Source organism: Podarcis melisellensis, assembly GCF_964234715.1.
Source record: "Podarcis melisellensis genome assembly, chromosome: 9".
Lineage (NCBI taxonomy): Eukaryota > Metazoa > Chordata > Lepidosauria > Squamata > Lacertidae > Podarcis > Podarcis melisellensis.
The window spans coordinates 68,961,385-68,975,152 of NC_138541.1; positions in this window are offsets into that span (position 1 = coordinate 68,961,385).

A 13,768-nucleotide genomic window follows, 5' to 3' on the forward strand; every position below is an offset into this window, starting at 1 on the left:
GGCAGTCGAAACAGAAGGCTTCTGTTTCGACTGCCAAACCTTTCAGGGGTCATTTGCAACTGTTCGGCACCATATTTCACTAAATTCCCGAAAGTAAGATTTTTGCTGAAATTGTGACCCCGGGGCTTAGGGATTTTTTAAAAAAAACCTTTTTCCGCAGGTTAAGTTGTTGAGGGCTGATTTCTTGTCCTGTGATAAAAAGGCTTCTGTTTCGACTGCCAAAACTTTCAGGGGAGCATTTGCAAGCGTTTGGCAGCATTTTTGAGTGAATTGGCAAAAGTCAGATTTTTCCTGAAATTGTGACCCCGGGTCTTAGCGATTTTTTTCAAAAAAATCTTTTTCCGCCGGTTAAGTTTTTTACGGCTGATTTCTTCTCCTGTGATAAAAAGGCTTCTTTTTCGACTGCCAAAACTTTCAGGGGAGCATTTGCAAGCGTTTGGCAGCATTTTTGAGTGAATTGGCAAAAGTCAGATTTTTGCTGAAATTGTGACCCCGGGGCTTAGCGATTTTTTCAAAAAAATCTTTTTCCGACGGTTAAGTTGTTGAGGGCTGATTTCTTGTCCTGTGATAAAAAGCCTTCTGTTTCGACTCCCAAAACTTTCAGGGGAACATTTGCAAGCGTTTAGCACCATTTTTGAGTGAATTGGCAAAAGTCAGATTTTTGCTGAAATTGTGACCCCGGGGCTTAGGGATTTTTTCAAAAAAATCTTTTTCCGCCGGTTAAGTTGTTGAGTGCTGATTTCTTGTCCTGTGATAAAAAGCCTTCTGTTTCGACTGCCAAAACGTTCAGGGGAGCATTTGCAAGCGTTTGGCAGCATTTTTGAGTGAATTGGCAAAAGTCAATCAATCAATCAATCAATTTCCTTTATTCGACCGATAGTCAGAAATAACATTACACAATACAGAATTATAAACTAAAAACATTATATTATAATTATAGTTTATATAATTATAAACTAAAACATCATAGGGGTACATAAATAAGGTAGGGCCACAGTACTAAACCTCTCACAGATAACCCACATCAAAGCATTCAGTTATACGTTTCCGACACTTGAGTGCCAGGAAAAGGAATTTAGCCACTGACAAAGTTGTTTTCCCAGAAAACTTATTTAGCAGATATGCTGTCTGCTTTCCTCTTTGCCGGGTACTGAGCTGGGGTAAGTATGGAGTTATAAGATACTGTCTTAAATCGTTGTAGAAGGGACAGCTCAGTAAAATGTGCTCTGTGGATTCTACCTCACCCAACGCACAGTGGCATAATCTCTGGTCATATGGGACTCCTCCATATCTTCCCTTCAGAACCGCCGAGTCAAGAACATTCAGCCTAGCCGCGGTAAATAGTCTGCGGTATTCCACGTAGTGGATATCCGCCAGGTAGTGAGCTGGAGCAGCCCGATACAACTGCTCCCCCAGAAACAACCCAGGTTTCACGCGGGCTATGTCCTCCTGTCTGGCAATATCCCTTAATCTTTGAGCGATCACCGCCTTTGCGTGGCTATACGTCATGGACTCTATATAAAGGGAGGACAACCCGCACTTCTGCACTTCCTCCACTATCTCCCCTTCCCATGGAGATTTAAAGTTATCCCTCAGAATCAAGGGGGCCAAACCCCCCGTCTGAAACAGAGCTTGAGCCATAGCGATAACTTCGCTTTCAGGGCCACATACCTAATGGCTTGACAACCGGTTTCCAATCTCATGATCGCACCTGCCACAGAGGGGGGGATCCTGAGTATGGCCCTGAGGAATTGGGTTTGGATAGATTCCAATTTTTCAAAGTCCCTACGTGAGCCCAAGGCAATGCCCACCAGCAGAAGAGGGAGGACTTTCATTTTAAAGAGTCCCAAGGCAACCTTGACAGTTTGTGCCTGTTTCTTGGAGTACAGGGTTCTAATCACCAAGGCTGCTTTGGATGAGTTCGAGGCTATATATTCTCTGTGCACCAAGAAGGACCTATTTGATCTTACAACCTGGCCCAGGTATTTGAAGCAACTGACCTGCTCTAAAGGAATACCATTAATTGACCATAAATTAGGTTTCAGTCGAGCAGCAAAGACCATTATTTTGGTCTTGGCCTAATTTAGTTGGAGCTCGTGTTGGGTCTCATATTCGTGAAGAGCTCGAAGCATCCTCCTTAATCCGATGGGGGAGGTAGCTAATAGGGAGGCATCGTCCCCATACAGTAGGACATTCAAGGCTCGTCCTGCCAGTTTTGGTGGAGGGAAATCAGCATTTGCCATATGCAGCACTAGCGAATTAATATAGAAATTAAACAAAGCAGGGGCAAGCAAACAGCCCTGTCGCAAAAGTCGGATTTTTGCTGAAATTGTGACCCCGGCGCTTAGGGATTTTTTCAAAAAAATCTTTTTCCGCCGGTTAAGTTGTTGAGTGCTGATTTCTTTTCCTGTGATAAAAAGTCTTCTGTTTCGACTGCCAAACCCTCATATTATCTCCTGAAAGGTTTGGAAGTCGAAACAGAAGGCTTCTGTTTCGACAGCCAAACCTTTCAGAGGATTTTTTGCAACCTTTTGGCACCATATTTGATAGAATACCTGAAAGTCAGATTTTAGCTGAAATAGTGACCCTGGGGCTTAGGGAATTTTTCAAAAAAATCTTTTTCGGCCGGTTAAGTTGTCGAGGGCTGATTTCTTGTCCTGTGATAAAAAGGCATCTGTTTCGACTGCCAAAACTTTCAGGGGAGCATTTGCAAGCGTTTCGCAGCATTTTTGAGTAAATTGGCAAAAATCAGATTTTTGCTGAAATTTTGACCCCGGGGCTTAGAAATTTTTTCAAAAAAATCTTTTTCTGCCGGTTAAGTTTTTTACGGCTTATTTCTTTTCCTGTGAGAAAAAGGCTTCTGTTTCGACTGCCAAACGTTTCAGGGGATCATTTGCAACTTTTCGGCACCGTATTTGAGTGAATTCCTGAAAGTCAGATTTTTGCTCAAATTGTGACCCAGGGTCTTAGGGATTTTTTCAAAAAAAATCTTTTTCCGCCGGTTAAATTGTCGAGGGCTGATTTCTTTTCCTGTGATAAAAAGCCTTCTGTTTCAACCTCCAAACATCTCAGGGGAGCATTTGCCACCGTTTGCAACCATTTTTGAGTGAATTGCCAAAAGTCAGATTTTTGATGAAATTGTGACCCCGGGGCTTAGGGATTTTTTCAAAAAAATCTTTTTCCGCCGGTTAAGTTATTTACGGCTGATTTCTTCTCCTGTGATAAAAAGCCTTCTTTTTCGACTGCCAAACCTTTCAGGGGATCATTTGCAACCGTTTGGCACCATATTTGAGTGAATTCCTGAAAGTCAGATTTTTGCTGAAAATCTTAGGGATTTTTTCAAAGAAATATTTTTCCGACGGTTAAGTTGTCGAGGGCTGATTTCTTGTCCTGTGATAAAAAGGCTTCTGTTTCAACTGCCAAACCATTCAGGGGATCATTTGCAACCGTTCAGCACCATATTTGAGTGAATTACTCAAAGTCAGATATTTCCTGAAATTGTGACCCCGGGGCTTAGGGATTTTTTCAAAAAAATCTTTTTCCGCCCGTTAAGTTTTTTACGGCTGATTTCTTCTCCTGTGATAAAAAGGCTTCTGTTTCGACTGCCAAACCTTTCAGGGGATCATGTGCAACCGTTCGGCACCATATTTGACTGAATACCTGAAAGTCAGATTTTAGCTGAAATAGTGACCCCGGGGCTTAGGGAATTTTTCAAAAAAATCTTTTTCCGCCGGTTATGTTTTTTACAGCTGATTTCTTGTCCTGTGATAAAAAGGCTTCTGTGTCGACTGCCAAACGTTTCAGGGGATCATTTGCAACTTTTCGGAACCATATTTGAGTGAATTCCTGAAAATCAGATTTTTGCTCAAATTGTGACCCTGGGGCTTAGGGATTTTTTCAAAAAAATCTTTTTCCGCCGGTTAAGTTTTTTATGGCTGATTTCTTCTCCTGTGATAAAAAAGGCTTCTCTTTCGACTGCCAAACCTTTCAGGGGATCATTTGCAAGCGTTTGGCAGCATTTTTGAGTGAATCGGCAAAAGTCAGATTTTTGCTGAAATTGTGACCCCGGGGCTTAGGGATTTTTTCAAAAAAATCTTTTTCCGCCGGTTAAGTTTTTTACGGCTGATTTCTTCTCCTGTGATAAAAAGGCTTCTCTTTTGACTGCCAAACCTTTCAGGGGATCATTTGCAACCGTTCGGCACCATATTTGAGTGAATTCCTGAAAGTCAGATTTTTGCTGAAATTGTGACCCCGGGGCTTAGGGATTTTTACAAAAATATCTTTTTCCGCAGGTTAAGCTGTCGAGGGCTGAATTCTTGTCCTGTGATTAAAAGCCTTCTGTTTCAACTGCCAAAACTTTCAGGGGAGCATTTGCAAGCGTTTGACAGCATTTTTGAGTAAATTTGCAAAAGTCAGATTTTTGCTGAAATTGTGACCCCGGGGCTTAGGGATTTTTTCAAAAAAATATTTTTCCGCCCGTTAAGTTTTTTACGGCTGATTTCTTGTCCTGTGATAAAAAGGCTTCTTTTTCGACTGCCAAAACTTTCAGGGGAGCATTTGCAAGCGTTTGGCAGCATTTTTGAGTGAATTGGCAAAAGTCAGATTTTTGCTGAAATTGTGACCCCGGGGCTTAGGGATTTTTTTAAAAGAATATTTTTCCGACGGTTAAGTTGTCCAGGGCTGATTTCTTGTCCTGTGATAAAAAGGCTTCTGTTTCGACTGCCAGACCTTTCAGGGGATCTTTTGCAACTTTTCGGAACCATATTTGAGTGAATTCCTGAAAGTCAGATTTTTGCTGAAATTGTGACCCTGGGGCTTAGGGATTTTTTCAAAAAAATCTTTTTCCGCCCATTAAGTTTTTTACGGCTGATTTCTTGTCCTGTGATAAAAAGGCTTCTGTTTCGACTGCCAAACCTTTCAGGGGATCTTTTGCAACCGTTTGGCACCATATTTGATTGAATACCTGAAAGTCAGATTTTAGCTGAAATAGTGACCCCGGGGCTTAGGAATTTTTCAAAAAAATCTTTTTCGGCCGGTTAAGTTGATGAGGGCTGATTTCTTGTCCTGTGATAAAAAGGCTTCTCTTTTGACTGCCAAACCTTTCAGGGGATCATTTGCAACCGTTCGGCACCATATTTGAGTGAATTCCTGAAAGTCAGATTTTTGCTGAAATTGTGACCCCGGGGCTTAGGGATTTTTACAAAATTATCTTTTTCCGCAGGTTAAGCTGTCGAGGGCTGAATTCTTGTCCTGTGATTAAAAGCCTTCTGTTTCAACTGCCAAAACTTTCAGGGGAGCATTTGCAAGCGTTTGACAGCATTTTTGAGTAAATTTGCAAAAGTCAGATTTTTGCTGAAATTGTGACCCCGGAGCTTAGGGTTTTTTTCAAAAAAAACTTTTTCCGCCCGTTAAGTTTTTTACGGCTGATTTCTTCTCCTGTGATAAAAAGACTTCTCTTTCGACTGCCAAACCTTTCAGGGGATCATGTGCAACCGTTTGGCACCATATTTGAGTGAATTCCTGAAAGTCAGATTTTTGCTGAAATTGTGACCCCGGGGCTTAGGGATTTTTACAAAAATATCTTTTTCCGCAGGTTAAGCTGTCGAGGGCTGAATTCTTGTCCTGTGATTAAAAGCCTTCTGTTTCAACTGCCAAAACTTTCAGGGGAGCATTTGCAAGCGTTTGACAGCATGTTTGAGTAAATTTGCAAAAGTCAGATTTTTGCTGAAATTGTGACCCCGGAGCTTAGGGATTTTTTCAAAAAAAACTATTTCCGCCCGTTAAGTTTTTTACGGCTGATTTCTTCTCCTGTGATAAAAAGGCTTCTCTTTCGACTGCCAAACCTTTCAGGGGATCATGTGCAACCGTTCGGCACCATATTTGACTGAATTTCCGAAAGTCAGATTTTTGCTAAAATTATGACCCCGGGGCTTAGGGATTTTTGCAAAAAAAAGTTGTTCAGACGTCGAGGGCTAATTCTGTTTCCGATGATAAAAACGCATCTGTTTCCACCGAAAAACCTTTCAGGGGATCGTTTGCAAGAGTTTGGAACCATTTTTGAATGAATTGCAGAACGTCAGATTTTTGCTGAAATTGTGACCGCGCGGCTTAGGGATTTTTTCAAAAAAAAGTTGTTCAGACGTCGAGGGCTAATTCTGTTTCCGATGATAAAAACGCATCTGTTTCCACCGAAAAACCCTTTAGGGGATCGTTTGCAACAGTTTGGCACCATTTTTGAGTGAATTGCAGAACGTCAGAAATTTTGAAGAAATTGTGACCGCGCGTCTTAGGGATTTTTTTAAAAAAAAGTTGTTCAGACATTGAGGGCTAATTCTGTTTCCGATGATAAAAACGCATCTGTTTCCACCGAAAAACCCTTCAGGGGATTGTTTGCAACAGTTTGGCACCATTTTTGAGTGAATTGCAGAACATCAGAAATTTTGAAGAAATTGTGACCGCGTGGCTTAGGGATTTTTTCAAAAAAATCTTTTTCCGCCGGTTAAGTTGTTGAGTGCTGATTTCTTTTCCTGTGATAAAAAGTCTTCTGTTTCGACTGCCAAACCCTCATATTATCTCCTGAAAGGTTTGGAAGTCGAAACAGAAGGCTTCTGTTTCGACAGCCAAACCTTTCAGAGGATTTTTTGCAACCTTTTGGCACCATATTTGATTGAATACCTGAAAGTCAGATTTTAGCTGAAATAGTGACCCTGGGGCTTAGGGAATTTTTCAAAAAAATCTTTTTCGGCCGGTTAAGTTGTCGAGGGCTGATTTCTTGTCCTGTGATAAAAAGGCATCTGTTTCGACTGCCAAAACTTTCAGGGGAGCATTTGCAAGCGTTTCGCAGCATTTTTGAGTAAATTGGCAAAAATCAGATTTTTGCTGAAATTTTGACCCCGGGGCTTAGAAATTTTTTCAAAAAAATCTTTTTCTGCCGGTTAAGTTTTTTACGGCTTATATCTTTTCCTGTGAGAAAAAGGCTTCTGTTTCGACTGCCAAACGTTTCAGGGGATCATTTGCAACTTTTCGGCACCATATTTGAGTGAATTCCTGAAAGTCAGATTTTTGCTCAAATTGTGACCCAGGGTCTTAGGGATTTTTTCAAAAAAAATCTTTTTCCGCCGGTTAAATTGTCGAGGGCTGATTTCTTTTCCTGTGATAAAAAGCCTTCTGTTTCAACCTCCAAACATCTCAGGGGAGCATTTGCCACCGTTTGCAACCATTTTTGAGTGAATTGCCGAAAGTCAGATTTTTGATGAAATTGTGACCCCGGGGCTTAGGGATTTTTTCAAAAAAATCTTTTTCCGCCGGTTAAGTTTTTTACGGCTGATTTCTTCTCCTGTGATAAAAAGGCTTCTGTTTCGACTGCCAAACCTTTCAGGGGATCATTTGCAACCGTTTGGCACCATATTTGAGTGAATACCTGAAAGTCAGATTTTAGCTGAAATAGTGACCCCGGGGCTTAGGGAATTTTTCAAAAAAATCTTTTTCCGCCGGTTATGTTTTTTACAGCTGATTTCTTGTCCTGTGATAAAAAGGCTTCTGTGTCGACTGCCAAACGTTTCAGGGGATCATTTGCAACTTTTCGGAACCATATTTGAGTGAATTCCTGAAAATCAGATTTTTGCTCAAATTGTGACCCTGGGGCTTAGGGATTTTTTCAAAAAAATCTTTTTCCGCCGGTTAAGTTTTTTACGGCTGATTTCTTCTCCTGTGATAAAAAAGGCTTCTCTTTCGACTGCCAAACCTTTCAGGGGATCATTTGCAAGCGTTTGGCAGCAATTTTGAGTGAATTGGCAAAAGTCAGATTTTTGCTGAAATTGTGACCCCGGGGCTTAGGGATTTTTTCAAAAAAATCTTTTTCCGCCGGTTAAGCTTTTTACGGCTGATTTCTTCTCCTGTGATAAAAAGGCTTCTCTTTTGACTGCCAAACCTTTCAGGGGATCATTTGCAACCGTTCGGCACCATATTTGAGTGAATTCCTGAAAGTCAGATTTTTGCTGAAATTGTGACCCCGGGGCTTAGGGATTTTTACAAAAATATCTTTTTCCGCAGGTTAAGCTGTCGAGGGCTGAATTCTTGTCCTGTGATTAAAAGCCTTCTGTTTCAACTGCCAAAACTTTCAGGGGAGCATTTGCAAGCGTTTTGACAGCATTTTTGAGTAAATTTGCAAAAGTCAGATTTTTGCTGAAATTGTGACCCCGGGGCTTAGGGATTTTTTCAAAAAAATATTTTTCCGCCCGTTAAGTTTTTTACGGCTGATTTCTTGTCCTGTGATAAAAAGGCTTCTTTTTCGACTGCCAAAACTTTCAGGGGAGCATTTGCAAGCGTTTGGCACCATATTTGATTGAATACCTGAAAGTCAGATTTTAGCTGAAATAGTGACCCCGGGGCTTAGGAATTTTTCAAAAAAATCTTTTTCGGCCGGTTAAGTTGATGAGGGCTGATTTCTTGTCCTGTGATAAAAAGGCTTCTCTTTTGACTGCCAAACCTTTCAGGGGATCATTTGCAACCGTTCGGCACCATATTTGAGTGAATTCCTGAAAGTCAGATTTTTGCTGAAATTGTGACCCCGGGGCTTAGGGATTTTTACAAAATTATCTTTTTCCGCAGGTTAAGCTGTCGAGGGCTGAATTCTTGTCCTGTGATTAAAAGCCTTCTGTTTCAACTGCCAAAACTTTCAGGGGAGCATTTGCAAGCGTTTGACAGCATTTTTGAGTAAATTTGCAAAAGTCAGATTTTTGCTGAAATTGTGACCCCGGAGCTTAGGGATTTTTTCAAAAAAAACTTTTTCCGCCCGTTAAGTTTTTTACGGCTGATTTCTTCTCCTGTGATAAAAAGGCTTCTCTTTCGACTGCCAAACCTTTCAGGGGATCATGTGCAACCGTTTGGCACCATATTTGAGTGAATTCCTGAAAGTCAGATTTTTGCTGAAATTGTGACCCCGGGGCTTAGGGATTTTTACAAAATTATCTTTTTCCGCAGGTTAAGCTGTCGAGGGCTGAATTCTTGTCCTGTGATTAAAAGCCTTCTGTTTCAACTGCCAAAACTTTCAGGGGAGCATTTGCAAGCGTTTGACAGCATTTTTGAGTAAATTTGCAAAAGTCAGATTTTTGCTGAAATTGTGACCCCGGAGCTTAGGGTTTTTTTCAAAAAAAACTTTTTCCGCCCGTTAAGTTTTTTACGGCTGATTTCTTCTCCTGTGATAAAAAGACTTCTCTTTCGACTGCCAAACCTTTCAGGGGATCATGTGCAACCGTTTGGCACCATATTTGAGTGAATTCCTGAAAGTCAGATTTTTGCTGAAATTGTGACCCCGGGGCTTAGGGATTTTTACAAAAATATCTTTTTCCGCAGGTTAAGCTGTCGAGGGCTGAATTCTTGTCCTGTGATTAAAAGCCTTCTGTTTCAACTGCCAAAACTTTCAGGGGAGCATTTGCAAGCGTTTGACAGCATGTTTGAGTAAATTTGCAAAAGTCAGATTTTTGCTGAAATTGTGACCCCGGAGCTTAGGGATTTTTTCAAAAAAAACTATTTCCGCCCGTTAAGTTTTTTACGGCTGATTTCTTCTCCTGTGATAAAAAGGCTTCTCTTTCGACTGCCAAACCTTTCAGGGGATCATGTGCAACCGTTCGGCACCATATTTGACTGAATTTCCGAAAGTCAGATTTTTGCTAAAATTATGACCCCGGGGCTTAGGGATTTTTGCAAAAAAAAGTTGTTCAGACGTCGAGGGCTAATTCTGTTTCCGATGATAAAAACGCATCTGTTTCCACCGAAAAACCTTTCAGGGGATCGTTTGCAACAGTTTGGAACCATTTTTGAATGAATTGCAGAACGTCAGATTTTTGCTGAAATTGTGACCGCGCGGCTTAGGGATTTTTTCAAAAAAAAGTTGTTCAGACGTCGAGGGCTAATTCTGTTTCCGATGATAAAAACGCATCTGTTTCCACCGAAAAACCCTTTAGGGGATCGTTTGCAACAGTTTGGCACCATTTTTGAGTGAATTGCAGAACGTCAGAAATTTTGAAGAAATTGTGACCGCGCGTCTTAGGGATTTTTTCAAAAAAAAAGTTGTTCAGACATTGAGGGCTAATTCTGTTTCCGATGATAAAAACGCATCTGTTTCCACCGAAAAACCCTTCAGGGGATTGTTTGCAACAGTTTGGCACCATTTTTGAGTGAATTGCAGAACATCAGAAATTTTGAAGAAATTGTGACCGCGCGGCTTAGGGATTTTTTCAAAAAAATCTTTTTCCGCCGGTTAAGTTGTTGAGTGCTGATTTCTTTTCCTGTGATAAAAAGTCTTCTGTTTCGACTGCCAAACCCTCATATTATCTCCTGAAAGGTTTGGAAGTCGAAACAGAAGGCTTCTGTTTCGACAGCCAAACCTTTCAGAGGATTTTTTGCAACCTTTTGGCACCATATTTGATTGAATACCTGAAAGTCAGATTTTAGCTGAAATAGTGACCCTGGGGCTTAGGGAATTTTTCAAAAAAATCTTTTTCGGCCGGTTAAGTTGTCGAGGGCTGATTTCTTGTCCTGTGATAAAAAGGCATCTGTTTCGACTGCCAAAACTTTCAGGGGAGCATTTGCAAGCGTTTCGCAGCATTTTTGAGTAAATTGGCAAAAATCAGATTTTTGCTGAAATTTTGACCCCGGGGCTTAGAAATTTTTTCAAAAAAATCTTTTTCTGCCAGTTAAGTTTTTTACGGCTTATTTCTTTTCCTGTGAGAAAAAGGCTTCTGTTTCGACTGCCAAACGTTTCAGGGGATCATTTGCAACTTTTCGGCACCATATTTGAGTGAATTCCTGAAAGTCAGATTTTTGCTCAAATTGTGACCCAGGGTCTTAGGGATTTTTTCAAAAAAAATCTTTTTCCGCCGGTTAAATTGTCGAGGGCTGATTTCTTTTCCTGTGATAAAAAGCCTTCTGTTTCAACCTCCAAACATCTCAGGGGAGCATTTGCCACCGTTTGCAACCATTTTTGAGTGAATTGCCGAAAGTCAGATTTTTGATGAAATTGTGACCCCGGGGCTTAGGGATTTTTTCAAAAAAATCTTTTTCCGCCGGTTAAGTTATTTACGGCTGATTTCTTCTCCTGTGATAAAAAGCCTTCTTTTTCGACTGCCAAACCTTTCAGGGGATCATTTGCAACCGTTTGGCACCATATTTGAGTGAATTCCTGAAAGTCAGATTTTTGCTGAAAATCTTAGGGATTTTTTCAAAGAAATATTTTTCCGACGGTTAAGTTGTCGAGGGCTGATTTCTTGTCCTGTGATAAAAAGGCTTCTGTTTCAACTGCCAAACCATTCAGGGGATCATTTGCAACCGTTCAGCACCATATTTGAGTGAATTACTCAAAGTCAGATATTTCCTGAAATTGTGACCCCGGGGCTTAGGGATTTTTTCAAAAAAATCTTTTTCCGCCCGTTAAGTTTTTTACGGCTGATTTCTTCTCCTGTGATAAAAAGGCTTCTGTTTCGACTGCCAAACCTTTCAGGGGATCATGTGCAACCGTTCGGCACCATATTTGACTGAATACCTGAAAGTCAGATTTTAGCTGAAATAGTGACCCCGGGGCTTAGGGAATTTTTCAAAAAAATCTTTTTCCGCCGGTTATGTTTTTTACAGCTGATTTCTTGTCCTGTGATAAAAAGGCTTCTGTGTCGACTGCCAAACGTTTCAGGGGATCATTTGCAACTTTTCGGAACCATATTTGAGTGAATTCCTGAAAATCAGATTTTTGCTCAAATTGTGACCCTGGGGCTTAGGGATTTTTTCAAAAAAAACTTTTTCCGCCGGTTAAGTTTTTTACGGCTGATTTCTTCTCCTGTGATAAAAAAGGCTTCTCTTTCGACTGCCAAACCTTTCAGGGGATCATTTGCAAGCGTTTGGCAGCATTTTTGAGTGAATTGGCAAAAGTCAGATTTTTGCTGAAATTGTGACCCCGGGGCTTAGGGATTTTTTCAAAAAAATCTTTTTCCGCCGGTTAAGCTTTTTACGGCTGATTTCTTCTCCTGTGATAAAAAGGCTTCTCTTTTGACTGCCAAACCTTTCAGGGGATCATTTGCAACCGTTCGGCACCATATTTGAGTGAATTCCTGAAAGTCAGATTTTTGCTGAAATTGTGACCCCGGGGCTTAGGGATTTTTACAAAAATATCTTTTTCCGCAGGTTAAGCTGTCGAGGGCTGAATTCTTGTCCTGTGATTAAAAGCCTTCTGTTTCAACTGCCAAAACTTTCAGGGGAGCATTTGCAAGCGTTTGACAGCATTTTTGAGTAAATTTGCAAAAGTCAGATTTTTGCTGAAATTGTGACCCCGGGGCTTAGGGATTTTTTCAAAAAAATATTTTTCCGCCCGTTAAGTTTTTTACGGCTGATTTCTTGTCCTGTGATAAAAAGGCTTCTTTTTCGACTGCCAAAACTTTCAGGGGAGCATTTGCAAGCGTTTGGCACCATATTTGATTGAATACCTGAAAGTCAGATTTTAGCTGAAATAGTGACCCCGGGGCTTAGGAATTTTTCAAAAAAATCTTTTTCGGCCGGTTAAGTTGATGAGGGCTGATTTCTTGTCCTGTGATAAAAAGGCTTCTCTTTTGACTGCCAAACCTTTCAGGGGATCATTTGCAACCGTTCGGCACCATATTTGAGTGAATTCCTGAAAGTCAGATTTTTGCTGAAATTGTGACCCCGGGGCTTAGGGATTTTTACAAAATTATCTTTTTCCGCAGGTTAAGCTGTCGAGGGCTGAATTCTTGTCCTGTGATTAAAAGCCTTCTGTTTCAACTGCCAAAACTTTCAGGGGAGCATTTGCAAGCGTTTGACAGCATTTTTGAGTAAATTTGCAAAAGTCAGATTTTTGCTGAAATTGTGACCCCGGAGCTTAGGGATTTTTTCAAAAAAAACTTTTTCCGCCCGTTAAGTTTTTTACGGCTGATTTCTTCTCCTGTGATAAAAAGGCTTCTCTTTCGACTGCCAAACCTTTCAGGGGATCATGTGCAACCGTTTGGCACCATATTTGAGTGAATTCCTGAAAGTCAGATTTTTGCTGAAATTGTGACCCCGGGGCTTAGGGATTTTTACAAAAATATCTTTTTCCGCAGGTTAAGCTGTCGAGGGCTGAATTCTTGTCCTGTGATTAAAAGCCTTCTGTTTCAACTGCCAAAACTTTCAGGGGAGCATTTGCAAGCGTTTGACAGCATTTTTGAATAAATTTGCAAAAGTCAGATTTTTGCTGAAATTGTGACCCCGGGGCTTAGGGATTTTTTCAAAAAAATATTTTTCCGCCCGTTAAGTTTTTTACGGCTGATTTCTTGTCCTGTGATAAAAAGGCTTCTTTTTCGACTGCCAAAACTTTCAGGGGAGCATTTGCAAGCGTTTGGCACCATATTTGATTGAATACCTGAAAGTCAGATTTTAGCTGAAATAGTGACCCCGGGGCTTAGGAATTTTTCAAAAAAATCTTTTTCGGCCGGTTAAGTTGATGAGGGCTGATTTCTTGTCCTGTGATAAAAAGGCTTCTCTTTTGACTGCCAAACCTTTCAGGGGATCATTTGCAACCGTTCGGCACCATATTTGAGTGAATTCCTGAAAGTCAGATTTTTGCTGAAATTGTGACCCCGGGGCTTAGGGATTTTTACAAAATTATCTTTTTCCGCAGGTTAAGCTGTCGAGGGCTGAATTCTTGTCCTGTGATTAAAAGCCTTCTGTTTCAACTGCCAAAACTTTCAGGGGAGCATTTGCAAGCGTTTGACAGCATTTTTGAGTA